Below are 15,780 nucleotides of genomic sequence, written 5' to 3' on the forward strand. Positions count from 1 at the left end.
AATGTTTATAATATCAAAAGAGATTTTAAATTATTATATTTTCATGATATTATGATGTACGAATATCTCTTAATATGATATATATACATTAAATGTCGTTACAACGATAATCGTTACATGTATGTCTGGTTTCAAAATCATTAAGTTAGTAGTCTTGTTTTTACATATGTAGTTCATTGTTAATATACTTAATGATATGTTTAATTATCATAATATAATGTTAACTATATATATAACCATATATATGTCATCATATAGTTTTTACAAGTTTTAACGTTCGTGAATCACCGGTCAACTTGGGTGGTCAATTGTCTATATGAAATCTATTTCAATTAATCAAGTCTTAACAAGTTTGATTGCTTAACATGTTGGAAACATTTAATCATGTAAATATCAATCTCAATTAATATATATATAAACATGGAAAAGTTCGGGTCACTACAGTACCTACCCGTTAAATAAATTTCGTCCTGAAATTTTAAGCTGTTGAAGGTGTTGACGAATCTTCTGGAAATAGATGTGGGTATTTCTTCTTCATCTGATCTTCACGCTCCCAGGTGAACTCAGGTCCTCTACGAGCATTCCATCGAACCTTAACAATTGGTATCTTGTTTTGCTTAAGTCTTTTAACCTCACGATCCATTATTTCGACGGGTTCTTCGATGAATTGAAGTTTTTCATTGATTTGGATTTCATCTAACGGAATAGTGAGATCTTCTTTAGCAAAACATTTCTTCAAATTCGAGATGTGGAAAGTGTTATGTACAGCCGCGAGTTGTTGAGGTAACTCAAGTCGGTAAGCTACTGGTCCGACACGATCAATAATCTTGAATGGTCCAATATACCTTGGATTTAATTTCCCTCGTTTACCAAATCGAACAACGCCTTTCCAAGGTGCAACTTTAAGCATGACCATCTCTCCAATTTCAAATTCTATATCTTTTCTTTTAATGTCAGCATAGCTCTTTTGTCGACTTTGGGCGGTTTTCAACCGTTGTTGAATTTGGATGATCTTCTCGGTAGTTTCTTGTATAATCTCCGGACCCGTAATCTGTCTATCCCCCACTTCACTCCAACAAATCGGAGACCTGCACTTTCTACCATAAAGTGCTTCAAACGGCGCCATCTCAATGCTTGAATGGTAGCTGTTGTTGTAGGAAAATTCTGCTAACGGTAAATGTCGATCCCAACTGTTTCCGAAATCAATAACACATGCTCGTAGCATGTCTTCAAGCGTTTGTATCGTCCTTTCGCTCTGCCCATCAGTTTGTGGATGATAGGCAGTACTCATGTCTAGACGAGTTCCTAATGCTTGCTGTAATGTCTGCCAGAATCTTGAAATAAATCTGCCATCCCTATCAGAGATAATAGAGATTGGTATTCCATGTCTGGAGATGACTTCCTTCAAATACAGTCGTGCTAACTTCTCCATCTTGTCATCTTCTCTTATTGGCAAGAAGTGTGCTGATTTGGTGAGACGGTCAACTATTACCCAAATAGTATCAAAACCACTTGCAGTCCTTGGCAATTTAGTGATGAAATCCATGGTAATGTTTTCCCATTTCCATTCCGGGATTTCGGATTGTTGAAGTAGACCTGATGGTTTCTGATGCTCAGCTTTGACCTTAGAACACGTCAAACATTCTCCTACGTATTTAGCAACATCGGCTTTCATACCCGGCCATCAAAAATGTTTCTTGAGATCCTTGTACATCTTCCCCGTTCCAGGATGTATTGAGTATCTGGTTTTATGAGCTTCTCTAAGTACCATTTCTCTCATATCTCCAAATTTTGGTACCCAAATCCTTTCAGCCCTATACCGGGTTCCGTCTTCCCGAATATTAAGATGCTTCTCCGATCCTTTGGGTATTTCATCCTTTAAATTTCCCTCTTTTAAAACTCCTTGTTGCGCCTCCTTTATTTGAGTAGTAATGTTATTATGAATCATTATATTCATAGATTTTACTCGAATGGGTTCTCTGTCCTTCCTGCTCAAGGCATCGGCTACCACATTTGCCTTCCCCGGGTGGTAACGAATCTCAAAGTCGTAATCATTCAATAATTCAATCCACCTACGCTGCCTCATATTCAGTTGTTTCTGATTAAATATGTGTTGAAGACTTTTGTGGTCGGTATATATAATACTTTTGACCCCATATAAGTAGTGCCTCCAAGTCTTTAATGCAAAAACAACCGCGCCTAATTCCAAATCATGCGTCGTATAATTTTGTTCATGAATCTTCAGTTGTCTAGACGCATAAGCAATCACCTTCGTTCGTTGCATTAATACACAACCGAGACCTTGCTTTGATGCATCACAATAAATCACAAAATCATCATTCCCTTCAGGCAATGACAATATAGGTGCCGTAGTTAGCTTTTTCTTCAATAACTGAAACGCTTTCTCTTGTTCATCATTCCATTCAAATTTCTTCCCTTTATGCGTTAATGCAGTCAAGGGTTTTGCTATTCTGGAAAAGTCTTGGATGAACCTTCTGTAGTAACCAGCTAGTCCTAAAAACTGGCGTATGTGTTTCGGAGTTTTCGGGGTTTCCCACTTTTCAACAGTTTCTATCTTTGCCGGATCCACCTTAATACCTTCTTTGTTCACTATGTGACCGAGGAATTGAACTTCTTCCAACCAAAATGCACACTTTGAAAACTTAGCGTACAATTCTTCCTTCCTCAATACTTCTAACACCTTTCTCAAATGTTCACCGTGTTCTTGGTCATTCTTTGAGTAAATAAGTATGTCATCAATGAAAACAATGACAAACTTGTCAAGGTATGGTCCACACACTCGGTTCATAAGGTCCATGAACACAGCTGGTGCATTAGTTAAACCAAACGGCATGACCATAAACTCGTAATGACCGTAACGTGTTCTGAAAGCAGTCTTTGGAATATCATCTTCTTTCACCCGCATTTGATGATACCCGGAACGTAAGTCAATCTTTGAATAAACAGACGAGCCTTGTAGTTGATCAAATAAGTCATCGATTCTCGGTAGTGGGTAGCGGTTCTTGATGGTAAGTTTGTTCAACTCTCGGTAGTCGATACACAACCTGAATGTACCATCTTTCTTCTTGACAAACAAAACAGGAGCTCCCCACGGTGACGTGCTTGGTCGAATGAAACCACGCTCTAAAAGTTCTTGTAATTGGCTTTGTAGTTCTTTCATCTCGCTGGGTGCGAGTCTGTAAGGAGCACGAGCTATTGGTGCAGCTCCTGGTACAAGATCTATTTGAAATTCAACGGATCGATGTGGGGGTAATCCCGGTAATTCTTTCGGAAATACATCAGGAAATTCTTTTGCGACGGGAACATCATTGATGCTCTTTTCTTCAGTTTGTACTTTCTCGACGTGTGCTAGAACAGCATAGCAACCTTTTCTTATTAGTTTTTGTGCCTTCAAATTACTAATAAGATGTAGCTTCGTGTTGCCCTTTTCTCCGTACACCATTAAGGGTTTTCCTTTTTCTCGTATAATGCGAATTGCATTTTTGTAACAAACGATCTCCGCTTTCACTTCTTTCAACCAGTCCATACCGATTATCACATCAAAACTCCCTAACTCTACTGGTATCAAATCAATCTTAAATGTTTCGCTAACCAGTTTAATTTCTCGATTACGACATATATTATCTGCTGAAATTAATTTACCATTTGCTAATTCGAGTAAAAATTTACTATCCAAAGGCGTCAATGGACAACTTAATTTAGCACAAAAATCTCTACTCATATAGCTTCTATCCGCACCCGAATCAAATAAAACGTAAGCAGATTTATTGTCAATAAGAAACGTACCCGTAACAAGCTCCGGGTCTTCCTGTGCCTCTGCCGCATTAATATTGAAAACTCTTCCACGGCCTTGTCCATTCGTATTCTCCTGGTTCGGGCAATTTCTAATAATGTGGCCCGGTTTTCCACATTTATAACAAACTACATTGGCATAACTTGCTCCGACACTACTTGCTCCGCCATTACTCGTTCCGACACCATTTGTTCCTTTCGTTCTATTAACCCCTGGTCCGTAGACCTCACACTTCGCCGCGCTATGACCATTTCTTTTACACTTGTTGCAAAATTTGGTGCAGAACCCCGAGTGATTCTTTTCACACCTTTGGCATAGCTGCTTCTGATTGTTGTTGTTGTTGCGGTTATTATTGTTGTTGGGATGATTGTTGTAGTTGCTGTTGTTGTTGTTGTTGGGCCGTTTATTGTAGTTGCGATTGATGTTGCGATTGTTGGGATAATTGTTGCGATTATTGTTGTAATTGCTGTTGTTGTTGTATTGGTGATTCTTATCACCGTTTTCCTCCCACTTTCTTTTGACTTGCTTCACATTGGCCTCTTCAGCAGTCTGTTCTTTAATTCTTTCTTCAATTTGGTTCACGAGTTTGTGAGCCATTCTACATGCCTGTTGTATGGAGGCGGGCTCGTGTGAACTTATATCTTCTTGGATTCTTTCCGGTAATCCTTTCACAAACGCGTCGATCTTCTCTTCCTCATCTTCGAATGCTCCCGGACACAATAGGCACAATTCTGTGAATCGTCTTTCGTACGTGGTAATATCAAATCCTTGGGTTCGTAACCCTCTAAGTTCTGTCTTGAGCTTATTGACCTCGGTTCTTGGACGGTACTTCTCGTTCATCAAGTGCTTGAATGCTGACCACGGTAGTGCGTACGCATCGTCTTGTCCCACCTGCTCTAGATAGGTATTCCACCATGTTAACGCAGAACCTGTGAAGGTATGCGTAGCGTACTTTACTTTGTCCTCTTCAGTACACTTACTTATGGCAAACACTGATTCGACCTTCTCGGTCCACCGTTTCAATCCGATCGGTCCTTCGGTTCCATCAAATTCCAAAGGTTTGCAGGCAGTGAATTCTTTGTAGGTGCATCCTACACGATTTCCTGTACTGCTAGATCCAAGGTTATTGTTGGTATGTAGCGCAGCCTGTACTGCAGCTATGTTTGAAGCTAGAAAAGTACGGAATTCCTCTTCATTCATATTCATGGTGTGTCGAGTAGTCGGTGCCATTTCCTTCAAAATAGTTAAATGGAACAAGTTAATCATACAGAATATTAAGAGTAGTTAATAGTATTTCGTAGCATAATATGAACTCATTTATAAAAGCTTTTTCTTCATATTAGCGTTTTATAAGTTTAAATTCGGGTAGTACCTACCCGTTAAGTTCATACTGAGTAGCTAATATACAATTCAACTACTACAATTCTATATGAAAAACTGATTATAATAATATTTCGCGTTCAAACTTTTATACAATATTTTACAAACTTACAATACCGCTTATTTTACATAAAGCATGAAATATAGCACACAATAGCTTTGATACAAGATAGTTGTGAAGATAATTCTAGCTAGTACACAAGTCGTTCAGCAAAGGCAATAAAGACACGTAATTCATACGTCCAGAAACAAGTCATGCATTCTGGTTTTACTAGGACTACTTCCCATCCTTGGTCTTGTGCAACATAACCGTTATGGCCGTTGATAAGACAGCGTATTGTAACGTCGTCAAAGGGATGAGGGTTACGTAATGTCCAACAGTCCCGTAATAATCTAAAAACCTCATTTCTTACCCCAATTACCGACTCCGTCACTTGTGGAAACGTTTTGTTTAATAGTTGTAGCCCGATGTTCTTGTTCTCACTTTGGTGAGAAGCGAACATTACTAATCCGTAAGCATAACATGCTTCTTTATGTTGCATGTTAGCCGCTTTTTCTAAATCACGAAGTCCAATATTCGGATATATTGAGTCAAAATAATTTCTTAACCCGTTGCGTAAAATAGCATTTGGGTTCCCCGCAATATATGCATCAAAGTAAACACATCGTAACTTATGGGTTTCCCAATGTGATATCCCCCATCTTTCAAACGAAAGTCTCTTATAAACCAAGACATTCTTGGAACGTTCTTCGAATGTCTTACAAACTGATCTCGCCTTAAATAGTTGTGCCGAGGAATTCTGGCCGACTCTAGACAAGATTTCATCAATCATGTCTCCGGGTAGGTCTCTTAAAATATTAGGTTGTCTATCCATTTTGTGTTTTTAAACTGTAAAATAGACAAGAGTTAGATTCATAAAAAAAAATTACTTATTAATACAAGCAATTTTTACATATATCATAAAGCATAAGAACACTATATTACATATATTACACCACACGAATACAACTATCTTATTCCGACTCGCTCGTTTCTTCTTCTTCGGTTTTGGTTCGTTTTGCCAAGTTTCTAGGGATATATGATGTTCCCCTAATACGAGCCGTCGTTGTCCACATTGGTTTAGAAAAACCTGGTGGTTTAGAGGTTCCCGGGTCATTGTTACAACTTAAGGACTTCGGGCGTTGACGATACATATAAAGTTCATCGGGGTTGGAATTAGATTTCTCTATTTTTATGCCCTTTCCCTTATTATTTTCTTTTGCCTTTTTAAATTCAGTTGGGGTAATTTCTATAACATCATCGGAATTCTCGTCGGAATCCGATTCATCGGAGAATTGGTAATCCTCCCAATATTTTGCTTCCTTGGCGGAAACACCATTGACCATAATTAACCTTGGTCGGTTGGTTGAGGATTTTCTTTTACTTAACCGTTTTATTATTTCCCCCACCGGTTCTATTTCTTCATCCGGTTCCGATTCTTCTTCCGGTTCCGATTCTTCTTCCGGTTCCGACTCTTCTTCCGGTTCCTCTTCGGGAACTTGTGAATCAGTCCACGAATCATTCCAATTTACATTTGACTCTTCATTATTATTAGGTGAGTCAATGGGACTTGTTCTAGAGGTAGACATCTATCACATAATATCAAACGCGTTAAGAGATTAATATATCACATAATATTCACATGTTAAAAATATATAGTTTCCAACAAAATTTGTTAAGCAATCATTTTTCAAGTAAACACGGTCGAAGTCCAGACTCACTAATGCATCCTAACAAACTAGATAAGACACACTAATGCAAAATTCTGGTTCTCTAAGACCAACGCTCGGATACCAACTGAAATGTCCCGTTCTTATTGATTAAAAACGTTCCATATTAATTGATTTCGTTGCGAGGTTTTGACCTCTATATGAGACATTTTTCAAAGACTGCATTCATTTTTAAAACAAACCATAACCTTTATTTCATAAATAAAGGTTTAAAAAGCTTTACGTAGATTATCAAATAATGATAATCTAAAATATCCTGTTTACACACGACCATTACATAATGGTTTACAATACAAATATGTTACATCGAAATTAGTTTCTTGAATGCAGTTTTTACACAATATCATACAAACATGGACTCCAAATCTTGTCCTTATTTTAGTATGCAACAGCGGAAGCTCTTAGTATTCACCTGAGAATAAACATGCTTTAAATGTCAACAAAAATGTTGGTGAGTTATAGGTTTAACCTATATATATCAAATCGTAACAATAGACCACAAGATTTCATATGTCAATACACATCCCATACATAGAGATAAAAATCATTCATATGGTGAACACCTGGTAACCGACAATAACAAGATGCATATATAAGAATATCCCCATCATTCCGGGACACCCTTCGGATATGATATAAATTTCGAAGTACTAAAGCATCCGGTACTTTGGATGGGGTTTGTTAGGCCCAATAGATCTATCTTTAGGATTCGCGTCAATTAGGGTGTCTGTTCCCTAATTCTTAGATTACCAGACTTTAATAAAAAGGGGCATATTCGATTTTGATAATTCAACCATAGAATGTAGTTTCACGTACTTGTGTCTATTTTGTAAATCATTTATAAAACCTGCATGTATTCTCATCCCAAAAATATTAGATTTTAAAAGTGGGACTATAACTCACTTTCACAGATTTTTACTTCGTCGGGAAGTAAGACTTGGCCACTGGTTGATTCACGAACCTATAACAATATATACATATATATCAAAGTATATTCAAAATATATTTACAACACTTTTAATATATTTTGATGTTTTAAGTTTATTAAGTCAGCTGTCCTCGTTAGTAACCTACAACTAGTTGTCCACAGTTAGATGTACAGAAATAAATCGATAAATATTATCTTGAATCAATCCACGACCCAGTGTATACGTATCTCAGTATTGATCACAACTCAAACTATATATATTTTGGAATCAACCTCAACCCTGTATAGCTAACTCCAACATTCACATATAGAGTGTCTATGGTTGTTCCGAAATATATATAGATGTGTCGACATGATAGGTCGAAACATTGTATACGTGTCTATGGTATCTCAAGATTACATAATATACAATACAAGTTGATTAAGTTATGGTTGGAATAGATTTGTTACCAATTTTCACGTAGCTAAAATGAGAAAAATTATCCAATCTTGTTTTACCCATAACTTCTTCATTTTAAATCCGTTTTGAGTGAATAAAATTGCTATGGTTTCATATTGAACTCTATTTTATGAATCTAAACAGAAAAAGTATAGGTTTATAGTCGGAAAAATAAGTTACAAGTCGTTTTTGTAAAGGTAGTCATTTCAGTCGAAAGAACGACGTCTAGATGACCATTTTAGAAAACATACTTCCACTTTGAGTTTAACCATAATTTTTGGATATAGTTTCATGTTCATAATAAAAATCATTTTCTCAGAATAACAACTTTTAAATCAAAGTTTATCATAGTTTTTAATTAACTAACCCAAAACAGCCCGCGGTGTTACTACGACGGCGTAAATCCGGTTTTACGGTGTTTTTCATGTTTCCAGGTTTTAAATCATTAAGTTAGCATATCATATAGATATAGAACATGTGTTTAGTTGATTTTAAAAGTAAAGTTAGAAGGATTAACTTTTGTTTGCGAACAAGTTTAGAATTAACTAAACTATGTTCTAGTGATTACAAGTTTAAACCTTCGAATAAGATAGCTTTATATGTATGAATCGAATGATGTTATGAACATCATTACTACCATAATTTCCTTGGATAAACCTACTGGAAAAGAGAAAAATGGATCTAGCTTCAACGGATCCTTGGATGGCTCGAAGTTCTTGAAGCAGAATCATGACACGAAAACAAGTTCAAGTAAGATCATCACTTGAAATAAGATTGTTATAGTTATAGAAATTGAACCAAAGTTTGAATATGATTATTACCTTGTATTAGAATGATAACCTACTGTAAGAAACAAAGATTTCTTGAGGTTGGATGATCACCTTACAAGATTGGAAGTGAGCTAGCAAACTTGAAAGTATTCTTGATTTTATGAAACTAGAACTTTTGAAATTTATGAAGAACACTTAGAACTTGAAGATAGAACTTGAGAGAGATCAATTAGATGAAGAAAATTGAAGAATGAAAGTGTTTGTAGGTGTTTTTGGTCGTTGGTGTATGGATTAGATATAAAGGATATGTAATTTTGTTTTCATGTAAATAAGTCATGAATGATTACTCATATTTTTGTAATTTTATGAGATATTTCATGCTAGTTGCCAAATGATGGTTCCCACATGTGTTAGGTGACTCACATGGGCTGCTAAGAGCTGATCATTGGAGTGTATATACCAATAGTACATACATCTAAAAGCTGTGTATTGTACGAGTACGAATACGGGTGCATACGAGTAGAATTGTTGATGAAACTGAACGAGGATGTAATTGTAAGCATTTTTGTTAAGTAGAAGTATTTTGATAAGTGTATTGAAGTCTTTCAAAAGTGTATAAATACATATTAAAACACTACATGTATATACATTTTAACTGAGTCGTTAAGTCATCGTTAGTCGTTACATGTAAATGTTGTTTTGAAACCTTTAGGTTAACGATCTTGTTAAATGTTGTTAATCCAATGTTTATAATATCAAAAGAGATTTTAAATTATTATATTATCATGATATTATGATGTACGAATATCTCTTAATATGATATATATACATTAAATGTCGTTACAACGATAATCGTTACATGTATGTCTGGTTTCAAAATCATTAAGTTAGTAGTCTTGTTTTTACATATGTAGTTCATTGTTAATATACTTAATGATATGTTTAATTATCATAATATAATGTTAACTATATATATAACCATATATATGTCATCATATAGTTTTTACAAGTTTTAACGTTCGTGAATCACCGGTCAACTTGGGTGGTCAATTGTCTATATGAAATCTATTTCAATTAATCAAGTCTTAACAAGTTTGATTGCTTAACATGTTGGAAACATTTAATCATGTAAATATCAATCTCAATTAATATATATATAAACATGGAAAAGTTCGGGTCACTACACATCCAACCTCAAGAAATCTTTATTTCTTACAGTAGGTTATCATTCTAATACAAGGTAATAATCATATTCAAACTTTGGTTCAATTTCTATAACTATAACAATCTTATTTCAAGTGATGATCTTACTTGAACTTGTTTTCGTGTCATGATTCTGCTTCAAGAACTTCGAGCCATCCAAGGATCCGTTGAAGCTAGATCCATTTTTTTATTTTCCAGTAAGTTTATCCAAGGAATTTAAGGTAGTAATGATTTTCATAACATCATTCGATTCATACATATAAAGTTATCTTATTCGAAGGTTTAAACTTGTAATCACTAGAACATAGTTTAGTTAATTCTAAAATTGTTCGCAAACAAAAGTTAATCCTTCTAACTTGACTTTTAAAATCAACTAAACACATGTTCTATATCTATATGATATGCTAACTTAATGATTTAAAACCTGGAAACACGAAAAACACTGTAAAACCGGATTTACGCCGTCGTAGTAACACCGCGGGCTGTTTTGGGTTAGTTAATTAAAAACTATGATAAACTTTGATTTAAAAGTTGTTATTCTGAGAAAATGATTTTTATTATGAACATGAAACTATATCCAAAAATTATGGTTAAACTCAAAGTGGAAGTATGTTTTCTAAAATGGTCATCTAGACGTCGTTCTTTCGACTGAAATGACCACCTTTACAAAAACGACTTGTAACTTATTTTTTCGACTATAAACCTATACTTATTCTATTTATATTCATAAAATAGAGTTCAATATGAAACCATAGCAATTTGATTCACTCAAAACGAATTTAAAATGAAGAAGTTATGGGTAAAACAAGATTGGATAATTTTTCTCATTTTAGCTACGTGAAAATTGGTAACAAATCTATTCCTACCATAACTTAATCAACTTGTATTGTATATTATGTAATCTTGGGATACCATAGACACGTATACAATGTTTCGACCTATCATGTCGACACATCTATATATATTTCGGAACAACCATAGACACTCTATATGTGAATGTTGGAGTTAGCTATACAGGGTTGAGGTTGATTCCAAAATATATATAGTTTGAGTTGTGATCAATACTGAGATACGTATACACTGGGTCGTGGATTGATTCAAGATAATATTGATCGATTTATTTCTATACATCTAACTGTGGACAACTAGTTGTAGGTTACTAACGAGGACAGCTGACTTAATAAACTTAAAACATCAAAATATATTAAAAGTGTTGTAAATATATTTTGAACATACTTTGATATATATGTATATATTGTTATAGGTTCGTGAATCTACCAGTGGCCAAGTCTTACTTCCCGACGAAGTAAAAATCTGTGAAAGTGAGTTATAGTCCCACTTTTAAAATCTAATATTTTTGGGATGAGAATACATGCAGGTTTTATAAATGATTTACAAAATAGACACGAGTACGTGAAACTACATTCTATGGTTGAATTATCGAAATCGAATATGCCCCTTTTTATTAAGTCTGGTAATCTAAGAATTAGGGAACAGACACCCTAATTGATCTATTGGGCCTAACAAGCCCCATCCAAAGTACCGGATGCTTTAGTACTTCGAAATTTATATCATATCCGAAGGGTGTCCCGGAATGATGGGGATATTCTTATATATGCATCTTGTTAATGTCGGTTACCAGGTGTTCACCATATGAATGATTTTTATCTCTATGTATGGGATGTGTATTGAAATATGAAATCTTGTGGTCTATTATTATGATTTGATATATATAGGTTAAACCTATAACTCACCAACATTTTTGTTGACGTTTTAAGCATGTTTATTCTCAGGTGATTATTAAGAGCTTCCGCTGTCGTATACTTAAATAAGGACGAGATTTGGAGTCCATGCTTGTATGATATTGTGTAAAAACTGCATTCAAGAAACTTATTTTGTTGTAACATATTTGTATTGTAAACCATTATGTAATGGTCGTGTGTAAACAGGATATTTTAGATTATCATTATTTGATAATCTACGTAAAGCTTTTTAAACCTTTATTGATTAAATAAAGGTTATGGTTTGTTTTAAAATGAATGTAGTCTTTGAAAAACGTCTCATATAGAGGTCAAAACCTCGCAACGAAATCAATTAATATGGAACGTTTTTAATCAATAAGAACGGGACATTTCAGGCAGCGCCCCCGATAAGCGGGGTCCAAGGGGTGGCAACCCCTGGCGGGGTCCAAGGGGCAGAGCCCCTGGCTGGGGTCGAGCTGGAATTGAAATAATGAAGAAGTATGCGAAGCAACTCGTTATAGGGGAAGCCGGAATTCGATATTTTGCAAACCGTATTTAGGTACCGAAGTTGGGTGGATTAAGGAAGTTGATATTGAATGAGGCGCACAAGACAAGATACTCGATACATCCTGGAGTTGGAAAGATGTACCAAGATCTTAAGACGCATTATTGGTGGCCTAATTTAAAGACAGACGTTGCAACGTATGTTGGGCAATGTTTAACTTCTTCTAAAGTTAAAGCAGAACACCAGAAGCCGTCAGGGTTACTTCAACAACCAGAAATCCCAGAATGGAAATGGGATGGTGTTACCATAGATTTTATCACAAAGTTACCTAAGACTGCCTGGGGTTATGACACCATTTGGGTAATAGTTGATCGACTCACCAAATCTGCACATTTCTTGCCTATAAAGGAAACAGATAGAATGGAGAAACTATTATGACTGTACATAAAGGAAATTGTTTCAAGGCATGGAATACCTATTTCCATTATATCCGATCGTGATAGTAGATTTACATCAAAGTTCTGGCAATCATTACAGGAAGCCCTAGGAACTTGTTTGGATATGAGTACCACATATCATCCGCAAACTAACGGGCAGAGTGAAAGAAAAATTCAGACTCTTGAAGACATGCTTAGGGCATGTGTGATTGATTTTGGAAACGGATGGGATAAAAATCTACCATTAGCAGAATTCTTGTATAATAATAGTTATCATGCGAGCATTAAAGCTGCACCATTTGAAGCACTGTATGGAAGGAAGAATAGATCCCCTATCTGTTGGAACGAAGTAGGAGATCGACAATTAACTGGACCCGAGATCATCCATGAAACTACTGAGAAGATAGTGCAAATCAAGGAGAGATTGAAAACAGCCCGTAGTCGCCAAAAGAGCTACGCCGATGTTCGAAGGAAACCATTAGAGTTTTAGATCGGTGACATGGTTATGTTAAAGGTGTCACCTTAGAAAGGTGTAATACGTTTTGGAAAAAGAGGTAAACTGAACCCAAGGTATGTAGGCCCGTTCAAGATCATCGAACGCATTGGACCAGTAGCTTATCGACTCGAATTACCACAACAACTCGCCAGAGTACATAATACATTTCACGTTTCAAACCTTAAGAAGTGTCTTCCAAAGGAAGACCTCACCATTCCTCTTGAAGAAATCCAAGTCGACGAGAAACTACAATTCATAGAAGAACCAGTCGAAATCATGGAACGTGAAGTTAAACAACTCAAGCAGAGCAACATACCAATCGTTAAGGTTCGTTGGAATGCTCGAAGGGGTCCCGAGTTTACTTGGGAATGAGAGGATCAGATGAAACAAAAGTACCCACATTTGTTTCCCGAGAACGCAAAATAGGTACAATTTTAAAATTTCGGGACGAAATTTATTTAACGGGTAGGTACTGTAACGACCCGGAATTTTCTGATCGTTCTATACTTATGAGATTAATATTTACATAAATTAAACCTTACCAACATGATAAGCAATCAAAACTGTTGAGACTTATATTTTTGAAAAAAGTTTTACACAACGTTTGACCGTCCAATTTGACCGATGATATCACAAACTATATAACACACGATAATTATACGATTATGTATATGTACATATCTATACATATTTAACATGATTTAAGGATGGTTTAACATTTCATTGTGAACTAACAACAATGAGTTATAAGTATACTTTGAGACCACTAACTTAAGTTTTCAAAACGATAACTATATGTAACGTTCTTTGACATATATGCTTACAATCTATAATGTGTTGTGATTTATGTCACCAATATGATTTAAGTGTAATGGGATTAATTTGTAACCAAAATAATCTTGATAAATATCGAACAAGTTTGGGGAAGTGTGGAGTGCACACTTGTTTGAACTTATCTTGATTATGACAGGGGTTCGGGGGCAGCACCCCCGATAAGCGGGGTCCAAGGGGTGGCAACCCCTAGGGAGGTCCAAGGGGCAGAGCCCCTAGCTGGGGTCGAGCTGCCAGGTGTAGCGACCCCGACAAATCGTCAAATGACGGCGTCATCTACGTATGGTCCCATTACATGGTCGTAAGTCTTTATAACAAAGTTTGACCGAAAAGTATGTCGCATTCATTTCATAAATAAGGGTGCTTCAAAGTTTACAAAAGTAGTTTCCATAACAAGTACATAACAATGTTTAAAGTTTGTATGAAACACGTGCGACACGATTAAAAGTAGTCAAAAAGACGCTCCACGTATGCAAGTATACTCGACATCCAATGCAAGTATCAAAAGTATGAGCGGAAGCATATATCACCTAAGTTCAAGGACCTGAGAAAAACATAGAGAATCTGTCAACGAAAACGTTGGTGAAATCACAGGTTTAAATAAGTAAGTGAGTAAAAGTAAGTTGAACCACAAGATTTGCAACATAGATAAAGTGATAGTACATTCTAAAAGTTAATATTCACGAGCACTCAATTATCAAAGCTTAACATTCCGTCCGTTGAACCCCGTAATAATAGTGTTAGAACATACACTGTTTCCCGAAAATATATTTCACCCGTAGACGGTAGCGAACCGTCCGAAGTGAGGGTTTGTCAAACCCATATGGCCATATAACATAAGTTCTCGCTTACACCATCTGATGTAACTAATGATAATCGAATTGAGGATTTGTGTTCAAACTTGTATGTAGAATGTTTGTTTTCCCTGTACTTGTGTTTACGTAGTTTAAAAGAACGTTTATGTTTTCTCATCCCAAAAGTAAGTTCAAAAAGAGTAAAAGTGGGACTATGATCTCACCTTGTATGCACGAACAAAAAGTACTTCGACAAGTAACGTGTGCAAAGAACAATGCTAGCCTTGACCTAAACAATTAGGTTGTATCAATATCGATAGTCACGAAAGGTCAAAGATGTTCAATTAGTCCTATGGCTCAATACGACTCGATTAATATAGCATGTGAAGCAAATTGTCAAGTTTCATGCACGTTACAAGTAGTTAAACATGTTAGAACGATTGTATAATTGTTTGGTTAAGTTTGACTAAAGTCAAACTTGGTCAAAGTCAAAGTCAACGGGGTCGGGTCGGGTGTCCGACAATTTTCTCATGATGAGAAATCATATATGAGCATAATAGTCAAGTCTCATGGTAAACAGGATTATAGTTAAGCGGGAACATTTTGTGATATGAAAAACAAAGACAAAAATGAGCTGGACCAAATGCGCGGCGCGCTGTGGGTTGCGCGGC

The sequence above is a fragment of the Rutidosis leptorrhynchoides genome, chromosome 5 (assembly GCF_046630445.1).
Source record: "Rutidosis leptorrhynchoides isolate AG116_Rl617_1_P2 chromosome 5, CSIRO_AGI_Rlap_v1, whole genome shotgun sequence".
Classification (NCBI taxonomy): Eukaryota; Viridiplantae; Streptophyta; class Magnoliopsida; order Asterales; family Asteraceae; genus Rutidosis; species Rutidosis leptorrhynchoides.